This window comes from Peromyscus leucopus, chromosome 20, assembly GCF_004664715.2.
Source record: "Peromyscus leucopus breed LL Stock chromosome 20, UCI_PerLeu_2.1, whole genome shotgun sequence".
Classification (NCBI taxonomy): Eukaryota; Metazoa; Chordata; class Mammalia; order Rodentia; family Cricetidae; genus Peromyscus; species Peromyscus leucopus.
Window position 1 is genome coordinate 27,167,404 of NC_051080.1, and position 22,579 is coordinate 27,189,982.

Genomic DNA, 22,579 nt, shown 5'->3' on the forward strand with positions numbered 1-22,579 from the left:
AGGGGGGGAATGATGAGGCAAATATTTTAGATGAATGCTGCTTAAATGGTGAACATACGTCCCTACAAATTTGAGCAGGAATCTGACATAAAATTTAGGGTAACCAAGATTATAGATAGAGTAAGAAAGCCCTGGTGAGAGATGGAGTGATACCTCAGGGGTCAAGAGAATTGGCTGCTCTTGCAGAGGAACTGGCTTTGGCTCCCATAACTCAAGGCAGGTGGCTCACACCTATCTGTCAAAAGATCATATTATATAGATTGGCTGGCTTATGATTCACGGCAATTCTGCGTCAGCATCTTTAGAGCTGATATTACAGTTAGCCCTTAAACTCTTACCTTGGGATTCTTGGTATAAGCACAACGGGAGTTGCTTGAATGAAGACAGTTCTGTGCAATGATCATGCAGCAGGAGGAGCTGACACTCTCAATCTACACAATTTGGGTGAGAATATTGCTACATACAGACAGTCCCTAATTTGTTTTCTACTGCTGTGATTCAGGTCCATGGCCAAAAGCTACTTGTGGAAGACAGGGTTTATTTGACTTACATGTACCTATCACACTCTGTCATCAAGTGAAACCAAGGCAAGAATTCAAGCAATGTAGGAGCCTGGAGGCAGGATTATAAGCAGAGACCATGGAGGATTGTTATTTGGATGCTTCTTCCCTAAGGCTCACTCAGCCTGCTTTTTAAAAATATGCAATCCAGGACCATCTACCTTGGGGTGGCACTTTTTATAGTGGACTGAACCCTCCCACACCAATCATTAATCAATACAATGTCCCATAGTCTTCCCTATGGGGCATTTTGGTTGAGCAAATTCTGTTATTTGAATGCCCTCTTCCCAGATGACTCCAGCTTATGCCAAGTTGACAAAAACCAAGCAAACAAATGAAACAAAAAGAAATCATATATGAAATCCTAATTAATTGGTATATGATTTGGTCATGAGGGTGGACTCCTTAGCAATGGGTTTCTGTCCTTGTAAAAGAGGGCCCCTAAATGTCCTTTATGCCTATGCCATGTCCAGTAATCAAGATGTGTCAACTATAAACCAGGAAGTGGACCTTCCTATAACATCAAACCTGCTAAAGTCTTTATCTTTAATTCTAAGTTTCTGAATATGTGAGAATAAAATGGTTCTTGTTCAAGCTACTCAGTCTATTGTCAGTTTGTTATTGCACTCGGGATGACATCTAAAATAAATATTAAGTCCCCTATAAGATACTGTATAGAATGTGATCTCATCTGAAGTTTAATAAATGGAAATAAAATTTGAGACATGGACTAGGCATTGTATTTAAATGATTCACAATTGATTCCTCAGATTATAGTTTGTGTAATGTTTTTGTGCTAATATCAGGAAATAATTGATGTATTTCTGAAGTGCCTACAATTTTTGTTTTGCATTGCTCTTGCAGAGCAAGAAACTGAACCAAGTACTTCAATAAAGTTAGGTAAATACTGTAAACCTGAGCTACATTCACCTGGGACTTCTGAGAGAATGCGTTGTAGACAAATTTCTAAATTGTATTATTAAACAAAAAGCACAGAGCCAGAAATTTGGGTTAAAGCCTTAGAGAGATTAGGGAAATACAAAAAACCACAAGCTAACCTTGCCTCACCAACTCCAAAGCTTCCAAGGAGTGCAACTTCCTGTCTACCCAGGCTTATATGCCTTGCTTTTCTGCCTTCTCATTGACTCTTAGCCTAGCTACTTCACTTCATCTTCCTACACAGCTCTGTCACTGTCTGTCTGTCTGTACAGACCTCCAGGTATCTGTGTTTGGTACTGGGATTAAAGGCATGTGTCACCACACTTGGCTCTGTTCCCTAGTGTGGTCTTGAACACACAGAGATCCTACCTGCTAAGAGATTAAAGGCATGTGCTGCCTGACTTCTTTGTTTACTTAAAATGGCTGGCCTTTTCCCCTTGATCTCCAGGCAAGCTTTATTTATTAAGACACAAATAAAATATCACCACAATGTGTCACTACTTAGGCCATGTTTTTCCTTGAATTCGTGGATCGCCCAACTTCTGTATCTTCCATGATAGAATTGTAGACATGCACCTCTAATGTAAGCTGCAAAAGTGATTAAGTAAGTAAAAAAAAAAAAATCTGATTCAGATACTTAAATAACACCAATATCACTATCTTTGTTTGTTTTTAAGTTATGGTAGTAACAGCATTCTTTGTCTTTGTTTTTAAGATTTGGTAGAAAGAAAATTCTAAAGTAGCTCAAGAGATTTTTAACTATAGCTCTGTGTACAGATCTCTAGTATACTGAGACCTTGGAAGAAAGCCCACAGGAGTGATAAGTTTAGCAGTCTAACTGATCCTTCATGGGAGGTGATTAAATTCCTGATTATATTCATGATATCTATTCCATAAGGTGGTCAGGTTGCATACAACATATTCATATTTTAGGGCAAGGATTTCTAAAACAAAACAACATATATGAGAAGTGGTAGATGTATAGGTAGTAAATACCTGTGTGGTGAACGCAACATTAACAGGAGAGGAAAGAAACATGGTAGAGAAATTATAAAGTAAGTACTTTGTGTACTGCATGGTGTTTTGATTTTTCTTACATTTGAATACTTATTTCTAGATTAGAAAAGTTTAAACTAAGAATAAAAGAATGAGAATGCAAATGAAACAGTAGCTCTCGCCGTAAAGCTGCACAGAGTGTCATTAAGAGAAATAAAGGCTTTAAGCTCTTCGCTTGAAAAGGAAATTAGAGAAAATATGATAAAGTCAGCCAGTAAGAAGGTAGCTTGGTGTAACAGGGAAATGCAGTAAGTTGCACACAGAATGCTTTTTAAAATTAGGGCTTAACAACAAAAAAAAAATGGAAAGAAAGCAGTCTAGTTAATTAGAGAACACTGAAGATGAGGCAAAAATAGTCAAGTTCAAAAGAGGCTTATGTGTATGGTCCTTGAGAGACCAAACATCCACGTGACCATGGACAGTGAAGAAAGGTAGTTAGAGAGTCTGAGGGGTGTGTACATAGAATAGTGAATACAGCCTTCAGCTTCGTTTGCAGAATCACAGTATAACTAGAATGAAGTTTAAGGAAAAAAATCCAAAAGGAATCTGATTCTTGACTCAAAAATATGTTTAACTCAAATGCATCCTGGAAGAGATTTTATTTCATTTACTTTGAATCCAGGCTCTGACACTACCTGTGCCATGTGATTTTGGACACAACTTCAAACCTGCCTGGTGGGTGTTTCTACTCTAGTAAAATGGATTTAAAGCTTACTTTTTAATATAAAATTATATCCACTTTCTATTTTTTTTTCTGATTTACAATTTAATAGATGTTCTGGCCCTCATTTTCACCCTTCTCGGGTCCACTGTTCTAGGATTAAAGTTCTCTGCTCAAAGGCATAAATGTGTGGGAGCTCTTCAGCTAAGCACTCATTAACTAGCTAGTGTCTCTGGAGCAGTGGCTTGTCCTAGAACTTAGCCAACACCACCAGGACTGTTAAGTCCTCCACCTCTACATACTCTGCCTCCAGATCCCACCAGCTTCAGGAGGAGGTAGGCAGAGCTGAGTTCCATGTCATATCCTCTCTCAAGGCAAACTTTTGCTCATATTGGACCCTCAGGGTAAAATTTCCCAAGTGGTAACTAAAACTTGTGGCAAGGCCATTTTTAATGGATGGTAACATTCAAGACATGAGAAATTCAAAGTCATTTCCACTTCCTTATGTGACACTCAATGCCACTGCAGGCTTTTTAATTAATTTGAATCACTTCGAGGAACTCAAGATGGTTATTATTATTATTATTATATATTATTATTATTATTATATGGTGAACTCATAGTCATGACACTTTTCTAAATTTATTTTATTAAAATAGTAAAAAATGCATTTGACAGGGTGTTGTGTTATATTTAGAATCCTGTATACATTGTGAGATATTAAAGGTTAGATGCATTAAATATGTACCCTTTATAGTGAGAATATTCAAAACCCCTTCCTCTAGCATTTTAAGATGTGATACGTAAGTGCTATCTAGAGTAAGCCTACTGTGTGATAACAAACAAAAATCGCTTACTCTCACCTCTCTGCAAATTAGCTCACTGATCAGTTTTCTGTGCGTCCTCCTCTTCTTCCATTCTCCTACTTCCAACTTGTATTATTATTTATTTTTCCATACTGTAAATGGCATCCTGTGACTTAGGTCCTTAACATGAAGTTCCATCTATGCTGTTGTCAATAGCAGGAATATACTCTTTTAACTATGAATAAAAGTACCATTGTATGTTTATACCATATTTCCCTTTTCTATTCATCATTTGACCAACATATCAGTTATTCCCATTTTTTTCCTGTTGTGAACAGCTCTGAGCTAAGCATGAGGATTCTTCCATTTGATGACCATGCTACTGTCATTTCCTTTGGGCTAGTTGGATGGCATAATATTTTTAGTTAAAATTTTTTTTGAGGAATGTCCATAGTTTTCCATAATATCATAATTTATATCCCTTCCAGGAAGATAACAGTGTTTTCGTTTCTCTACATGCTTGCCAGTGCCTGGAATCCTTTCTGTTCTTGATATACTGGTAAGAATAAGGTGATGGTCATTTGCTTTTTCCTTATATGTTTAATTTTATTCAGATCTGTTCAGATTCCTTTTATGTGAGTATGTATGTATAGATAGACAGACAGACAGACAGATAGATAGATAGGTAGGTAGGTAGATAGATATACATATGTGTCTGTGCATGAATATGTGCCTATATAGCCCAGAGTTTGATGTCAGGAGTTGTCTTCAATCATTCTTCACTTATTTTGAGACAACCTCTCACTGATCCTGGAGCTTTTTGATTGACCAGCAAGACCCAGGACTCTTCCTGTCTCTGCCTGGCCAGTGCTGCAGTTTCAGGCTCATACAACTTTGTCAGGGGTTTTTCACTTGGGTGCTTGGGAATGAACTCAGATTCTCATGCTTGCACACAATATACTTAACCTACTGAACCATCTCCAAAGCCGTCTGCTCAGATTTGACTCCTAGATTCCCAAACCTCTTCTATCCTATAATAGCTAAGTGCCTTACGGTGATTATCAAGCGTTGATTACATATTCAGAGAAAACCCTGTGAAGTATTTGGGTGCTGAGGAAGGCATTTTAAGAAAAACCTTCTTCTCTGTTTATGGAAGTATAAATTAAGTAAAGGTAGTGAGTAACAAAGCTGTGACTGTGGATGCATGTATTGCGACCAGTTGCCTACCATCTCCACTACAGCGTGCATGTACCTCCTGAAAGTATCTCCAAATAGCCCTCAGAGCATCATATTTAAGCAGGAAAAGCTCCTCTTTGAGCACCCTGTTTGTTTGTAGTTTTTTTTCAACTTAAATATTTTTAACTTTTTGAGAAGCCAAAAGGATTTCTCGGTAACTTAACACTCTCAAGTGGAAAAAAAAAAAGATTTATCTTCATACAATGCTGCTTCCCAAAGACTTCACATCTTCAAATAAGCATGGTAAGGGCACAGCTTGCCTCCCAAATCAAAGTAAAATAAGAAAAGGAAAAAGGAAAAAGAAATGTTTGTATTGCCAGTGTTTAATGGGATGCTTTAAGAGGTTAGACCTTGAATCAAGGAAGAACAATGAAATAGATCCAGCCAAACCCATTTAAATATCAATACAGAGAATAATCAGATAGGAAAACAGAGAAAATATTTCAGTGCAGGGTTAGAAAATAAACAGTAAAGGCATTTATTTTTGTGTGCCTAGAAAAAAGTCCAAGTGTAACAAAAATATTAGTTTAATAACTAGTCTCGCCTAACCTCAATTCTGAGACACTATACAAAGGAGAAAGGCTTATAGATATTGTGGTTGTTTGAAAGTAATTGCCCCCATGATCTCATAGGGAGTGTATCTATTGCAGGCTGTGGCCTTGTTGGAGTATGTATGCTCTTGCTGGAGGAAGTATGTCACTGTGGAGCTTTGATGTCTTATATATGCTCAAGATACCACCCAGTGTCGCAGACCACTTCCTGTTGCCTGCATCCAAGATGTAAAACACTCAGCTACTTCTTCAGTACAATTTCTGCCTGCATGCTTCCATGTTGCACCATGATGAAAAAGGACTAAGCCTCTGAAAATATAAGCCACTCAATTAAATATTTTTCCGTTATAAAAGTTGCCTTGGTCATGGTGTCTCTTCACAGTAGTAAAAACCCTGAGACAGATATTGTCTTTATTACTCCGTGTTAAACACTATGAGGAAAGACCACCTCTGCAACTGGCAGCTAGATTCTAATATCCCCATGGAAACTGTCAGTTAATTTGTAACCCCAATGTGCTTAGTGGGTATCCCTTCACAAATGTGCTTGACATAAACCTTCTTTATTTCCAGGATCATATATCTAACACCAATGTGATATCAGCTCATGATAGTCCATTCAGTTTCCCAAACTGACATATCCCAAACTGAACACTTGTTTCCTGTATTGGTATATCTTCTACATGTCTTTCTGTCAGTGGTTCACAGTAAGGATCACTAAAGAATGATTTAGAGTATCCTGGCACATCTTCTGGGTCTCCAGAATCTGTGCACATCTCACCATGTCTACAATTTTTTTCTTTAACCAGAGGCATCATTTCCATTTCCATGTAGCTTTCCATTTACCTCTAACTGTTCTTTCAGTTTCTCTCCTAACTGTTCTTTCAGTTTCTCTCCTAGCGCATTTCATTGTCAACATTATTACATCATGTCAAGTCAGGAAGTATCTATGGTGCAATTCCTTGCACTGTTACCTTTTCTTTCAAAGTAAATGGCCAGCAGGACCTGGCCAGCTGCCATTTCTTTCTGTCTGACATCATCCTCTCCTTGCTGTCTCCTGAGTGGGATATACTGAGCTTCAGGCTGTTCTCTTAACCCGTGATCTGTACTCCTTTTCAGGGCCAATGTCCTTGGTCATCACTTGTCATAGAATGATTCTGACACAAACATCCCTGTTGTGAACTTCTCTACTTTTTCTGGGTACTTCTTCAACCTACTATGTACATTTGGGAAGATCCTTTCTTCAATATAGTACTTAAAAAGCTGACCTATCACCTTGGAAATCCCCTGTCTGATAATCAATCCTTCCTTTCAGATAGTATCTGTGAATATCACATTGCATACCTCAGATGTGTTCGTCCCTCTGCCTTCATTTTTCTCCCTATGTTCCTGCAAAAAACAGGTTATTTGAGTGGGACATTAGTACTTTCCTTCTTAATTAATGTTTTTGAAAGACCAACTCATATGATGCTTGACACATAGTGGGTTCTTTTGGCTGAGAACTGACATATGTTGGACAGTTTCAGAAGTGGATGAGGAGAATTATATACTTGTTATTCTTTTGGAAAAACTGAGATTATTTGACCTTTTAATCATCTATAATGTAGGAGAATTAGACATGTTAAACTATAATTTGATTTTACACAGTATCTAAGAGACAATACTGATTGCGGTTTGCAATGTGGAACTGAAAATTTTGATTTTGCTTGTCATTCCAAGTTGGAAAAAAATCTACGGAGATTTTATTATACCTGTGAAAAAATTGTAACATACTTACAATTTATATTTATTAGATTTCAGCAGTTGGTTAACGACCTAGAAAATATATATTATTAGAGAAAGTTACTTAAAAATAAAAATTAATACATTAAATTAATAAAGCTAAAGTAGTTAATTGGCCTGGAGTTTTAGAGGTTACCAAAGAAGTCTGTTAATATTTTTGTATTTAAATAGTGAAAATAATACATGTAAATTAAATGAAAAACATAAGAATAGGAATTTAAGTTTGTAATGATGCAAAATATTAATTTTCAAAACTCAATAAAATAAACATTTGATTTACTTTAAAACTTAAAAATCTACTTTTAAATAAATCAAAGGCCCACACTAATTATGAACATTTGGGAATCAGTAGAACATGTTTTTTCTTTCTTCTTTACTTTGAGTAAATGTCACTAATTTCATTTGTTCTTGTGTACAAATCAATTATGCAATAACATTAATAATCTTAATGACTAGCTCTCTCTGTGTGTATGTTGTGCTGCAGCAATTTATTAAGTGTTGGATTGTGCCCTCCTAAAATTCACATTCAAATCTTTACTCTTGACTTTTTCTATTTAGACATAAATGCCTTTCATTGGATAATTAGTCAACTTCAACTACATGCATTATGTGAAAGTGCTAATTTGATGGAGCTTGTATTATTACAAGAAGAGCAGGAAACACCAATGGTAGTCTGTCTGTTTGTCTCTCTGTCTCTTTCTCTGTGTGTGTGTGTCTGTCTGTCTCTTTCTTTGTCTTTGTCATACACACACACACACACACACACACACACACACACACACACACACACACACACACACACACACACACACACCTCACAGAGGAAAGTCTATTTTAGGATACATAGAGAAAGTCTGATTACAAACTAAGAATAGAAAGCCACCCTAACTGCACTGTGGTCCTGGTCTTCTAGCTTCCAGAACTATGAAAAAACAAATGTTGGCTGCCTTGTCCTCTCATTCTGACACTGAGCTAAGACATCATGAGAGGACTGACTGACACACCTACCCTTCCCTCCAGAGCTGGATCTGCTCTGTCTCAAAGGGCAGATTTCTTGATACTGTGGAATGCAGGAACTTTAATGGGAGCTTCCTTTTTGAAGTGCACATCTGCAGCAGAATTCGAACCAGAACTACCATCTTTTCTGTTTGTCTTGGCCAATGGGTGGCAATGCTGTGCAAAAGAAGATGTTTATTTAGTTACCTATGGCCACTCATCATCTGAGGTGTGCTTAGAAACCCTAAGTTTGAAAACAAAAATCCTTCCATCTTGTACTGAACATTTTACAAGAGTAATGGAAAGGAATAAGGCTAACCTTGGGGTTCTTAATGGTTCTCATAAAGTTCCATCTGCAATTCCAGTTAACAATTAGAAATACATGTTTGGCTTGAATTGCATTGCCCTTGCATAATACCCCTGTAAAGACAGGTGGAGCAGGTCAGGAGCAGCTGTAGTGTTAGAAACAGAAAGGGTAACATAGTCATGCCTCTCCGATTTCTTTCTTCACCTTCCATAGTTAATAAACCTCCAATTCAATGTGCCTTCACAGGCAGCGTTTCATGGAATACTGAAAAAGCCTACCCATCAGATAAGACACAGAAAACACGCCAGACAAATTTTCACAGCATGTGATTATCTGTCCCCCCAAATTAGGAATCAATTATTGAGTTTCTTTTCTTCAAAATGTCCAATTTCTTCTATGTCAGAATCTGGGTCTGATAAAGTTCTTTGCTTGCCTTGTTTTGATGTCATACCTGGCCCAGCAACATCTCACACATCAATTGTGCTCTTTTCCCTGCTGCCTTACCTGGTGCTCTGTTCCTCCTTAGAGTGTAATAGTGTATATTCAACCTGAACATAGAGAGCAGAACATTTCTCTGATTTGTTTCATGTCTTCATGATGAAAAGGATTTTTCTATTTTGTTCATCATAGCCTAAGCCACTAGGACAATTCAAATGAAGAGAAACAATCATGAGGGGTCTGTAGAATATGGATGACTACTTGATACTCCCTTTCTGCCCAACATAGAACTGTTTCTGGGTCTCTGGAGAAAATCAATGAGTTATTAGAGCCTTGGAAGACTTTGGACTTTCTTTAAGAAAAAGACTTGGAAACTTACTTTAAGAAAAAATATGAAATATATAAGATAAAAATTTCTATTAATAACATTTAATTGCTTTCAAACCAAGCTTAGAGAGGCTGAGTGAGTTGGCCTGGGTCAAGTGGCATTATCAGTGGAAGACTGTTTGTGCTCTAGGTCTGCCACTATCTCTACTGATGGATAACCTGGTGGAATCTCTGCTTTGTTCCTACTGCCCAGGAGGTGCTGATTCATTTATACAATGATGCTTGGCAAGAGTGTTCTTTATGGTGCTGCCACAGCTCTTTAATCTATGGTGTGATTGTGGATCAGGCTCCTTTCTTGCTTTGAACACTGATGAGTATGTGATGGCTGCAGATCAAGATGATGACCAAATCCGAGAAGAATGGAATCCATAAACAGAAATTAAGAGTGAGCATGTAAGATAGTATTTACAAGCAGTCTACTTACAACTTATAAGTTAATGTTGAGGACTCGATTTCACCCCCAAGAAAACTGCCAGGAAGGTACAGTAGAGAGGACGATTTACATTTTATGGAGGACAGGACTGAGGCTCAAGGAAAGTTGGAAATACTTGAAATACATACCATTAAGTGCAGCTTATCATAGAAAGATGCTTCAAAGTCGTGTATGGAATAGAATTCTTTTCTCACAATTTGGGAGGATATGTATTCTAAATTCAAGGTGTTTGTAGATTTAATTCCTTCATGAAAACTCTGGTCCCTGATCGTAAAGTGTGGCTTTCTCTTTTTGTCCTCTTTTGGTGGACAGGTCCCCTGCTATCTCTTTTCCTTATAAATACTAAGCTCATTTTTAAGAGTCCCACATTGTATGCACTTCTAAACTGAACTTTTGCATATAGTTTCTGTCTTCAAGTATTATCACACTGGAGGAAGACTTTCCTTTAGGAATTATAAGGTACTCAAACCTATCCATTTCAGAAGATATAAATCAGATAGGTTATATGAGCTTGTGTCAGCCTGTAAGCACAAAAGTTCTTTAATTTCCCATCAATAAACCATGTGCTTGAGGAACCAGTAATTAAATAACTTGATACTTGGTGTATTTGGAACAGAAAAGGAACCAGATAAGTTTTAGTTCATGTCTTACTGTGTTGTTTCATATTCTCTCCATAAGTGATTAAGCTGAGGCATAATAGATATAAGAACCTTGATTTCCCATTGCTTGCTGTGCACCCAATAAACTCAAGGTCTGCTACCATGCACATAGAAACATGCTTCAATTTGAAATTGGTCTATCTTTGCTTTAGTCAACAAGATTTGCCACTTTTATTCATAAGGTCAAAGAACCAGATTGTGATTGGATAACATTACCTCCCCTAATGCAGCAATAATAAAGAGTCATTCTCAACCTAGAGACTAAACCTCAAATCCTCCCCACATTCTAAACATGAAATATGGCAAGGCAGGTGAAGCATGATGGTGCCTCTGGGACGTGCATGTATGTGAGGCCATGGAGAGAACATATGAGCTGCATGACATGAGTTTGAGTCAATTCCTCACATGGTATCCGCAGTCAGGAATCAGAGAATGATAAAGGCTTGTGCTCAGCTCACTTATTCCCTTTCATCTGTCCAACATTTCAGGTGTGAATTCCCACCTTAGTGAACCTAATCTAGATAATACCTTACAGGCAAGGCCACAGGCTAACCAAATCTTTGCAAATCCTTAAAGACATGCCAGAATCTGGATAATCTGGATAATTCCTTACAGACAAGTCCACAGGCTTGTCTCCTAAATGAAGCTGGATCCTGTCAAGGTGACAGTCAATAGAAGCCATCACAGTAGCTATAGACTACAAACCTCCTAGATGAAACCTCAAAAAAATGACATGCTAATAAGATAAAATCAAAACCAATTCATTTAAACAACTTTAGGTAACAAAAAATCCCTCATAAATGAAGAACCATTGACTCAGAGCAAAGTGTTTATTTTTATTTTGGGGACTGATGGAGACATAACATCATGACCATACTTCTGATATCATTATAACATTTAATTTTATTGTGCCCTGAAGGAAGTTGCCAAAATGTGCTGATATCATCTCCCAGAATTACCATAGTAACTTCAATTTGTTCTTGCTTCTTACTATTTTTCCTTTCCCCAAAGTACTCACTAACCTAGCAGTGTGAACTCATGGATGGGAATGACAATATCTTCTTCCTTTTTATTCCAGAAACTGGAAAGTAACCTAGAGCATGTTCAGTGCTTAAAAAACTTGATTATTTTTGAGTGCTAAAACTAGGATTAATTCCTAAAACTACAATTCAATACATTTCCCCTCCTTAACGTCCATGGTCGTTGCCTCAATTTTTTTGCTGTGTTTTTTTTTCCTCTTTTTTAAAATTTATTTAATTATTTTATATCCTAATGGAAGTTTCCCCTCCCTCCTCACATCATATTCCCTACCCTCATCTCTTCTATCCCTCCTCCCCCAATCCACTCTTTTTCTTTGTCTGTTCAGAAATGCATAGGTCTCCCATGGGTATCAAGAAAACAGGGCATGTCAAGCAGTACTATGACTAAACACACCCCCTTATATTAAAGCTGGGTGAGGCAATTCAATATGAGGAATAGATTCCTAAAGCCAGCCAAAGCATTAGGGACAGCCCTTGTCCCCATTGTTATTATTTAATGACTTTAGATGCATGTGGTACAATCATTTTACTTCACAAGTCATAACATAATGTGTTGTAGAAGAAGCACAAAGAATAGAGTATTTATAGATTATTCCCCTTGTTAGTCTGATTAGTAAAATAGTTTTGCTGTAGGAAAGATAATTTTCACAATAAACAAAGGCTTGTTTATTTTCTTTTCTGAAAACAGTGTTAGTGAAAGTGAACTCTTGTGTCAAGTTTGACTATCATTAATCCTGTATGTGATGTTAGTTTTTCATATCTGATATCATTTTATTTCTGTAAAAAATGAGAATGGTATTATTTAGATCATCCTCATCTCCCTGAGATATGCTACTGCTATTCCCCGTGTTTACCTTTCAAATTTCATGTGTTGGAAACGTAATCCTCATATAATGATACTGAGAGGTAGGGCCTTTTGGAGGAATTAAGTCCTGGGGGCTCTGTTTTCATAAACTGAGGAACACTATTATTACAATTGTTGGCTGTGGTCAAAGCAGATTTCTATATGGATGAGTTTGACCCTTTCCTTGACCTGCTACATGTCCTTTTGTCTTTCTGCCTTCCCACATGTGATGATACTTTTAGACTGTGCTCAGCAAATATGCCTCTGTGGTCTTTCCAGTCTACAAAAATGTAAGAAATGAACTGCTATTCTATAGATTATCTATTCTTAGGTATCCTGTTATAGCAGCACCAACATAACTAATACAGCTACTTATCACCTAGAGAGGTAAGCAGTGGAGTTCACCTGTGTTAGAGCCATATGGTCAGCATGGTGATGACTCCTTCCCTCCCTATTAACACTCTTTCATCTGCTCCTCTGTCTTTCATCACTGCCATACAAATCTTGCCAGCTTTCTCCTTGCTTTTGACATATAATTTCTCACATATAATTAATTTTATAAAAAGTATACAATGCTTCTATTCACCAAGTCTCTTCTATAGCAGGTAACTGATTAAACAAATGCCAGAATTGAAATTCTAGCTCAAAAGAAAGAGCCAGCTTTGCAAATAACCAAGGAAATTTAATATTCAGGTCAATACATTCTACTTCAAAAATAAAAAAGGAAAACTCAAAACCTCATTTAATATTAACAATTTTTACAGAGTCAAATTATGCAGCAAATAATTAAGTTTAGATTGATTTCCAATTTTTATTTAAAAATCAAATAACAAGAAAATGCATTTCCTAAAGGAAATTGGCTGCAGGGGTTCCTAAATTTGAAGGGATGAAGCAACAGAATCTACAGGAAGTGCAGATATAAGCTGGTGTCCCTGCCATTTTAAGAAAGTTCATGAGAACCATGTGTCTGAAAACATAAATGCTTCAAGTACTAGTGTTGATCTTTTTTTCTTTTCTCTTTTAATTATTCAGCCTTATCTAATCAACCCACCTATAATGACATTTACTCATTCTCTTAATTATTCTATGATCACTTGCCATTAGCTCATACTCAGCTGAATGTATTTTCCTTTTCAAGGGCACACTGGTGTAGGTGGCATCATTCTTTAGGCACAACACCCTTACCTCTATGAGTGGAGAAATCTAACTGAACACAAGTATACAAGTGAGCATGTGTGTATTCATTTCTCTCTGCTATTGGCTTGGGGTATGTTGTGAATAGTCATTTGAAATTTCTGCCTTGACTTGCTCAGAATGATGGATTATAACCAGGAATTGTAAAATTAAATAAGCACCTTCACCTGCTAAGTGATTTTTTTTTTTTGAGGGTGAGGGATCAGGCAATGTATCACAGTAAAGAAAATTAAACTAGAACAAGATGTTTATCACCATTAGCATCTCAATTAATGTAAGACTTTCCTGTCCTTTTCAGATAGCTTAAGTGACCCATTATGCAGATCTTTTAGCAGAGGTATGCCTCCTCCACAGTTTGTTCACAATTTCAGTAACAGTCATATGTGTCTATGAAAATTCCATTCATTTTTTTCCTCCCTAAACGATTAAAAGTTATTTATTCGTTCTTCTTCATGTCCTCAAAATTGAGGCATATTCCTGGCAAATTGTACTTTTATTCCCCTAGCAGTTAAAAAATAAAATAGGATCGTTAATATAAGCAACAGAATTTGAAACAGGATGTTCTCCAAAATATCAACTTTGTAATAATTCACCTTAGATGCCATTGGAATAAAAAGAATTATAATTAGCCAAGAAACTTTTAAAAAGTGAATTCACATATTTTCTATTCCTATTTTCCAATTTATACACTCTATAATACCCTTAACTTTGTATTATAATTTATTCAGCTTATGATCTGAGAATAGTCTACATGTTAAAAATAATATTAAACATAAAGTTGCATCAATGACTAGAAATAGTTCTTCCCTTCGACTGAGTGCAATGAATATGTAAAGAAGTTGGTCTTTCTTTTAAGAGGGAATAAAGTTAAGCACTGTTATGGTGTGAATGAGAACCTCTCCCAAGGATTCAACATTTGAATACTTGGTTCCCAATTGGTGAAGCAGTTGCTGAGGTCTAGAAAATGTGGCCTTGCTGGAGGAAGTACATAAATAGGGGTGGACTGTGAGGTTTCTAAATCCATTTCCAGTTCGTTATTTCTGCTTCCTCTTGTAGTTTAAGATGTGAACTCTCAGTTTACTGCTCCAGTCATCATATCTTCCATGATGGTGATAGACTTGTATCCTTCTGGAACCATAAGATCAAATAAACTCTTCCTTCTATAAGTTGCCTTGGTCATGGTGTTTTATCAAACAATAGAAAGCAAAATAATATAATAATGGTAAAGGAACAATTCCGGAATTAAAGAAGGAAGCCTCTGTATGTGTTAACTTGTTGTGACTCAAAGAAGAGGTAACGAGATTTAGTTTATCCTGAGGCATATTTTGGTTTGGCTAGCATGCAATGTACTTTGAAAAGATTGTTAATACTAAAAGCCTTCTGAAAATCATATGGCAACTTACTACTGTAGATGCTTCCTGTAATATGTATGTTTATGAGAGAAATTTAGATGGAATTGTTACCACATAATGGGAGGGACAATGCCCCAACTAGAAATCTTTTGCAAACAAGTAAAACTGCTAAGTCCAGGAATGGGTCACATATGGTTGCCAGAGGTGTCTCACAGACTCCAACCAACATTGCAGGATATAGGCAATGATACTGATTTCTCTCTATAACATGATGCTCAAGTTCTATTGCTGAAGACACTACTTAAGGACATCATCAAACCTGGAGAAATTTAGCTGGTGTCACCTTAGAAGCTTTAGTCTAATAGTTTACTGAAATGGCAATAAAATGACTCTTACGGGCTTACTGCTATACTCTGGTGGTTTGGATGAAAATGTCTCCCATAGGTTCATAGGGATTGGTACTATTATGAGGTGTCGCCTTGTTAGAGTACATGTGACCTTGTTGGAGGAAGTGTGTTGCTGGAGATCAGCTTTGAGGTTTCAGATGCACAAGCCAGGCTCAGTATCACTCTGTCTTCTTGTTAGGTTCAGATCTGGATGTAGAACTCTCAGCTACTTCTCTAGTACTATGTCTGCCTACATGCCACCATGCTTCCTATCATGATGACAATGAACTAAACCTCTGAACTGTAAGCCAGTCCCCTTTAAATGTTTTCCTTTATAAAAATTTCTCATAGCCATAATATCTTTCACCTAACTAAGACATATACCCAGAGTTCAGTGCATCACTTAACTTTCAGCAGAGAAGCTTCTTTTTTTGAAGAATATGGTAATTAACACAGAAACCCACAACAGGATAATCTTCAGAGAGTAAAAGACTTTGGAGCACTCAGCTTTAAATTGGATGTCTTTATCAAATTCCTTTACTTAGGTCTCAGAAAACTATAAGGAAGAGGAGACAAAAAGATTATAAGAATTAGAGGTGTTGTCTAACTACAAAGAGAAAGCATTTTGTTCAGACACAACAGGAGTAGTGTACATATGAATTTACAAAGACTGTTACAGCAGTCCCAGCAAAAGGTCAAGCCAGACAAAATCCCAGCACCAACAAGGGGAAGTAGGCACAGATTCCTACCCATAACCAAGAAGCTATTTGTAGTTGATACCTGCTGCAAAAGGAAAGTTATTTTTTCTCTAATAGAGTAACACTGGGTATATCCACCAGAGTCCAGGACATGCCCCATTCCCAGCAGTACTGGCAAACATAAAATGGGCTTCATGTTTTTGGGTGTGCTTTTTGTTGTTGTTTGTTTGTTTGTTTTGTCATGTTTATCTTTGCTTACTTTTCAAGAGAGTAAGAGCATGAAGCTGGGAAGTAAAGATGAAGGACCTAGGAGGAGTTGGAAGAGGTAGAAGAATAGGTTTCCAACACATTGTATGAAAAAAGAGTTAAATTGAATAAATACAAGAGGAGGGAATGGTGTTAGTAAAAGAAGCAGTAGAGCATTCTGTAGGAGAAGTAGAAGGAGCTGTACCATTAAAGTCTGCCTTCCCTGTGGACAACCAGGACAGGTCATCAGAAAGTACCATATGCCTATTGCATACTTTCAGCTACAAGCAATTGAAAGAGTCCTAGCAAATGGCTCTTTACAATAAAGAAGCCTATCAATTATGACAATGTGCAGTCTTGACTTTTTTTTTTTTTTTTTTTTTTTTTTTTGGTTTTTCAAGACAGGGTTTCTCTGTGTAGCTTTGTGCCTTTCCTGGAACCCGCTTTGTAGACCAGGCTAGCCTCAAACTCACAGAGATCTGCCTGCCTCTGCCTCCCTAGTGCTGGAATTAAAGGTATACATCACCACCACTCAGCATCAGTCCTGACTTTTTAAAGGTCAATGAACTATTTAACTACACCCTATCACTGTATACTTGTGACTCCTTGTGTCTGTTCTTAAAATGTCCAGTGCATGAGGACACTTCTTTTAAGAAACCAAGAGCAACAATTAGAGCAAAATTATTATTGTTTATGCTAAAATGCAGAAGCAAATACCTGGTTGCCTAACTAATCAGTCTTTACTTACATTGTTCCATTCTGAGTGAGATGTGCCACTATGAATGTATGAGAAGCCATGAGAGACATGCAGATAAAGGTCTTATCCCCAAAGTGTATGAAGCAATGGCATCTTTCTGGATACTTAAATAAGTGTAGCCATCATTGCAGTCATATTTCAGGTCACAGCTATGGATTTTTTCCATGATTAAATTAATCTGACTTTGGATAAGCAACCCATTTCCCCTTTGGGATCCAGAGGAAAATGTTAAATATGTGATATGTTATTATATTTTTTGAAAGACAAAGAGTGTGAGGACAAATGCAGAGAAGAGGTAGAAGAGAAGTACATGAAGGAAATACAGACTTTGCCTGGAAAAAAAGAAACTCAAAACAGGACAAATGTTTAATGTCTTGTACTATAATAAAACCAGAGACTGAGATGTATAAAGCCCTTTTGATGACAAGAGGCTGATAGGACCCATATTCTCAAGCTTGCTAAAATGTTTGTGTTGTTTGTTGGCTTTTTGTTTTGTTTTGTTTTAATTGCTAATGTTAATTTGTCCATTAGCAGCTGTTTTCTCATTTTAGGACGTGAAGCAAAAAAGAGTAAAGAAAGCAAACAACAATCTTTATTATACTTCAAATACACGTGCTGATATTTTAAGGTGTTCAGAGGCCTCATGGGGCATGCTGAATACCATGTACTTCATGACCAGGAGACAGGGATCCACAAGGGTACAAGTTCGGTGCTAACAAACTTCATGGTTATGTGCCAATTTTTAAATGTGGCAATGCCATTTCACTGAAAATAAAATGATATAAATGTGATTGTTCCATTTTCATTACCACTGGCATTAGCTACCTTTTAGCCATTCTGGCAGATATGCACACCTCTGTGTGGCATCAACTTGTATTATCTTATAATCAATAATTCTGCTCAGTCTTTCAGATGATTATTGTGTACTAGTATAGTTTTGATATAATATCTCCTTCTGTCTACTATTGGTTACGTAATTTATATTCCTGTTTTGTATGTGTATGTAAGTGATCATGCTTGTGTATGTGGGAGGGGGGCTGTGCACATGTGTGCAGGTTGATGTGGTTGTTTTCCTCAATAACTCTCTACCTTTTATTTCTTTTTGGGACATAGTCTCTCCATGAACGTGAGCCTTGCTGCTTCAGCTAGACTGACTGGAAAGCAAGCCACTGGATTCCTCCTGTGCCTGCATTCTCAGAGCTGGAATTATAGACAGGCATCTCTGTGCCAGGCTTTTTACAGGAGCACTGGGGATCTGAACTCAGAAATTCACACTTGCATATCAAGCACTTTATCAATAAAATCCTCTCCCCATACCCACTCTTTCTCTTATAATTGAGTCGGAGGAGATCTTAAACCCTTCGTAGGATTATAATAACTGAACATTCTCTTGAAATTTTGAGTAAATCTTTGTTCCTGAATCAAGGCATTAGAAGAGCTAAAATTTTGTGTTCTGATGAAATATAAGCAGATTAGAAAGGACTTATGCCTCACTATTTCAGCTAAGAAATATTTGCTTGCCAAAAATTTGCAAGGATCCTACTCACCGCCCCCTACATTATTAACTGTAAAATTTTGCCATAGATACCATGGTGTAAATCCCAGTGTGTCTTTAACATTGCACCCATTGAAAAGCAGGTCTGTCAACTTAAAATCTATAGGTTTTTCATTCAGAGTCTCCAGTACTCTGTCGGATAAGAACCATAGACACTGGCACCTTCCTTTATATGCTACCTCTGATCATCAAGTATGCCAGCTGTAGGATTTTCAAGCTTTAACTTGTCAGATTCAAGAAGTTTTTGTCTTTTATGCATACAGGGAGATGTCATAGTGGATGAACATTAAATTATTATGGCAAATAATTAATAAAATAATAAACACTTATTAATTATTTTATAATAATAAACTGTTGATTTTCAAGAAGCAAATCAACCTTTCATTCTGGTGGAAAAAAGCACACAATGGCTCATAACAAAGTAACCATGTTATATACTGTAAGATTCAGGGTAATATTATATTGGTACTGCTTTTACATGTGTTTTGATTATCAATATTGGTCAATAAGATCTTCTCTAGTTATTTCTGCACTGATTTTATTATTCATATAATAATGGCTTTCTAGAAAATGTAGGCTCTATAGATGATGCTGAGTGTACTCCTTCTCATTTGCTTCTCTGTTCTCTTTTCTATAACATTTTTAAATTAGCATTTAATAGTTATTTATTTGTATGTGTGTGTGTGTGTGTGTGTGTCCATGAGATAAGGGCACCCTGGAGTGGCATGGCACAGGAGTGAAGGTCAGAAGACAACTCTTTTTTTTTTTTTTTATTAAGAAATTTTCTGTTCACTTTACATACCAACCACAAGTGTCCCTCTCCTCTCTCCTCCCATGCCCCAGCCTTCCCCCCACAACCCATCTCCAATTCCCACCTCCTCCATGGCAAGGCAACAGAGCCTGGTACATTCAGGCGAGGCAGGTCCAAGCCCCTTCCCCTGCACCAAAGCTGTGTAAGGTGTCCCACCATAGGCACTGGGCTACAAAAGCCTGCTCATGAGCAGGGATGGATCCTGATCCCACTGCCAGGGGTCCCTTAAGCAGGTCAAGCTACGGCTGTCTCTTGACCATTGCCGGCAGTCTATTGTTGGGGTATCTTTGTGGATTTCTGTGGGCCTCTCTAGTGCTTTGCTTCTTCCTTTTCTCATGTGGTCTTCATTTACCATGGTCTCCTATTCCTTGTTCTCCCTCTCCGTTCTTGATCCAGCTGGGATCTCCCACTACCACAGGCTCTCTTTCCCTAGACCCTTGCCCTTCATTACTCCCACTCATGTCCAGGTTGTTCATGTAGATCTCAGCTATTTCTCTGTCATTGGGCGATCCCCATGTCTTTCTTGGGGTCCTGTTTTCCAGGTAGCCTCCCTGGTGATGTGAGTAGCAGTCCAGTCATTCTTGTTCCACATCTAGTATCCTCCTATGAGTGAGTACATACCATATTTGTCTTTCTGAGTTTGGGTTACCTCACTCAGGGTGATTTTTTCTAGATCCATCCATTTGATGTTATTGTTTTTCTCTGCTGAGTAGTATTCCATTGTGTATATGTGCCACAATTTATTGATCCATTCTTCAGTTGAAGGGCATCTAGGTTGTTTCCAGGTTTTGGCTGTTACAAACAATGCTGATATGAACATAGCTGAGCAAGTGCTCTTGTGGTATGATTGAGAATTTCTTGGGCATATGCCCAAGAGTGGTATAGCTGGATCTTGGGGGAGATTGATTCCCAATTTTCTAAGAAAGCGCCATATTGATTTCTAAAGTGGTTGTACAAGCTTGCATTCCCACCAGCAGTGGAGGAGAGTTTCCCTAGTTCCACATCCTTTCCAGCATAAAGTGTCTTCAGTGTTTTTGATCTTAGCCATTCTGACAGGCATAAGGTGGTATCTCAGAATTTTTTTGATTTGCATTTCCCTGATGATTAGGGATGTTGAGCAATTCCTTAAATGTCTTTCAACCATTTGAGTTTCCTCTGCTGAGAATTCTCTGTTTAGTTCTATAGCTCATTTCTTAATTGGACAGTTGGTCGTTTTGATGTCTAATTTCTCTGGTGATGGGATAGCCAAACACCCTAATAGTCGTGCCAGAAACCCCATCCAAGGACTGAGGAATCTGGATGCAGAGATCCACGGCTAGGCCCCGGGTGGAGCTCCGTGAGTCTAATTAGCGAGAAAGAGGAGGGTTTATATGAATGATAATTGTTGAAACCAAGGTTGGATAAAGCACAGGGACAAATAGCCAAAAGAATGGAAACACATGAACTATGAACCAAAGGCTGAGGGACCCCCAACTGGAACAGGCCCTCTGAATGGGTGAGACAGTTGATTGGCTTGATCTGTTTGGGAGGCATCTAGGCAGTGGTACCAGGTCCTGTGCTAATTGCATGAGTTAGCTGTTTGAAACCTGGGGCTTATGCAGGGACACTTGGCTAAGTCTGGGAGGAGGGGACTGGACCTGCCTGGACTGAGTCTACCAGGTCGATCTCAGTCCTCGGGGGAGGCTTTGCCCTGGAGGAGGTGGGAATGGGGTATATACTGGGGGAAGGGAAGGGTGCAGGAGGGGGGAGAACAAGGGAATCCGTGGCTGATATGTAGAACTGAATGGTATTGTAAAATAAAATAAAAGGAAAAAATATTAAAATAAATAAATATAAATTAATTAATTAATCAAATAAAATAAAAAAGCAGGTCAAGCCAAGCAACTGAGAAGACAACTCTTAAACTGATTTTCTCCCTTTTCCATGTGGACTCCAGGAATTGGATCTAATTCTCAGGCTTGGCAATATACATCCTCATCCTTTTAGCCATCTTATCCCTGCTCTATTTTCTGGGAAAGATATGCAGGTATGCATGTTTCTTCCCCGAATACTTATCAAAAGTTGTTCAGTGAAGCATTCTCTGACTATTAATTGAATATAGGATGAATATGACGGTTGTGAGGTGATTTCTCTGAAATAGAGATGGAGACATTTCTTAGAGTTTATATCTAGTGTAAGAATATTATCAGTTAATTACAGTTGATAGCCCAGAGGTATAGAGTTCATGGAAAGAATGGGGGGCTCTTCAAAGATCTCCTTGATAAAAAAAAAAAAGAAGAAAAAAGCATCGACAATTGTTATTATTTTATGTCCTTGGAACTAAACAAAACAAGGAATCAAAATAGGAAAGCAGGGAATGACTGTATTTGTTTTTAACTAATGGAAGTCAGTAAGCTATGTTCTGAGACCAGCTCACAATATTCTTGGGGATCTAGATTCATAGCAATGCATAATTCATTATTTATCATCAAAATAATGTTTGACAATGAGCATCCATAGGTCATAATAAGTTCAAGTAATATGTATTTATGGAATTTTATGTTGGTTGCATTGAGTTAACTGTGTTATTTTCTTTGGGATTTCCATCTTTTCTGATATGTTGAATTTGCTTAAGTTGATCAATATAATTGATTTAGACCTAAAATAGAGGACTCTGACCACAGCTTCCAATCCAGTTTGACCCTGAATAGCTAGAGGACATGGTCAATGCAGAAAAAAACACCATTAGTCTAACACTGATGGCACCACTCCAGCCCATCCTTCTAGTACTAAAATCTCAACTGCTAGGAAAACCCAAGTGTGTGTTCTATAAACATAAGTAAAAAATAACAATCTTTGTCCTGTAACATGTTCTGTATTACTGCTTCATATGAGCCCCAGTACTCGGA

General features: G+C 37.5%; 1 pseudogene; it reads right to left on the reverse strand.

Moving 5' to 3' along the window:
• Positions 1–3,346: 3,346 nt before the first annotated feature.
• On the reverse strand, positions 3,347–3,572 carry LOC114705459 (annotated as a pseudogene).
• Positions 3,573–22,579: the final 19,007 nt, after the last annotated feature.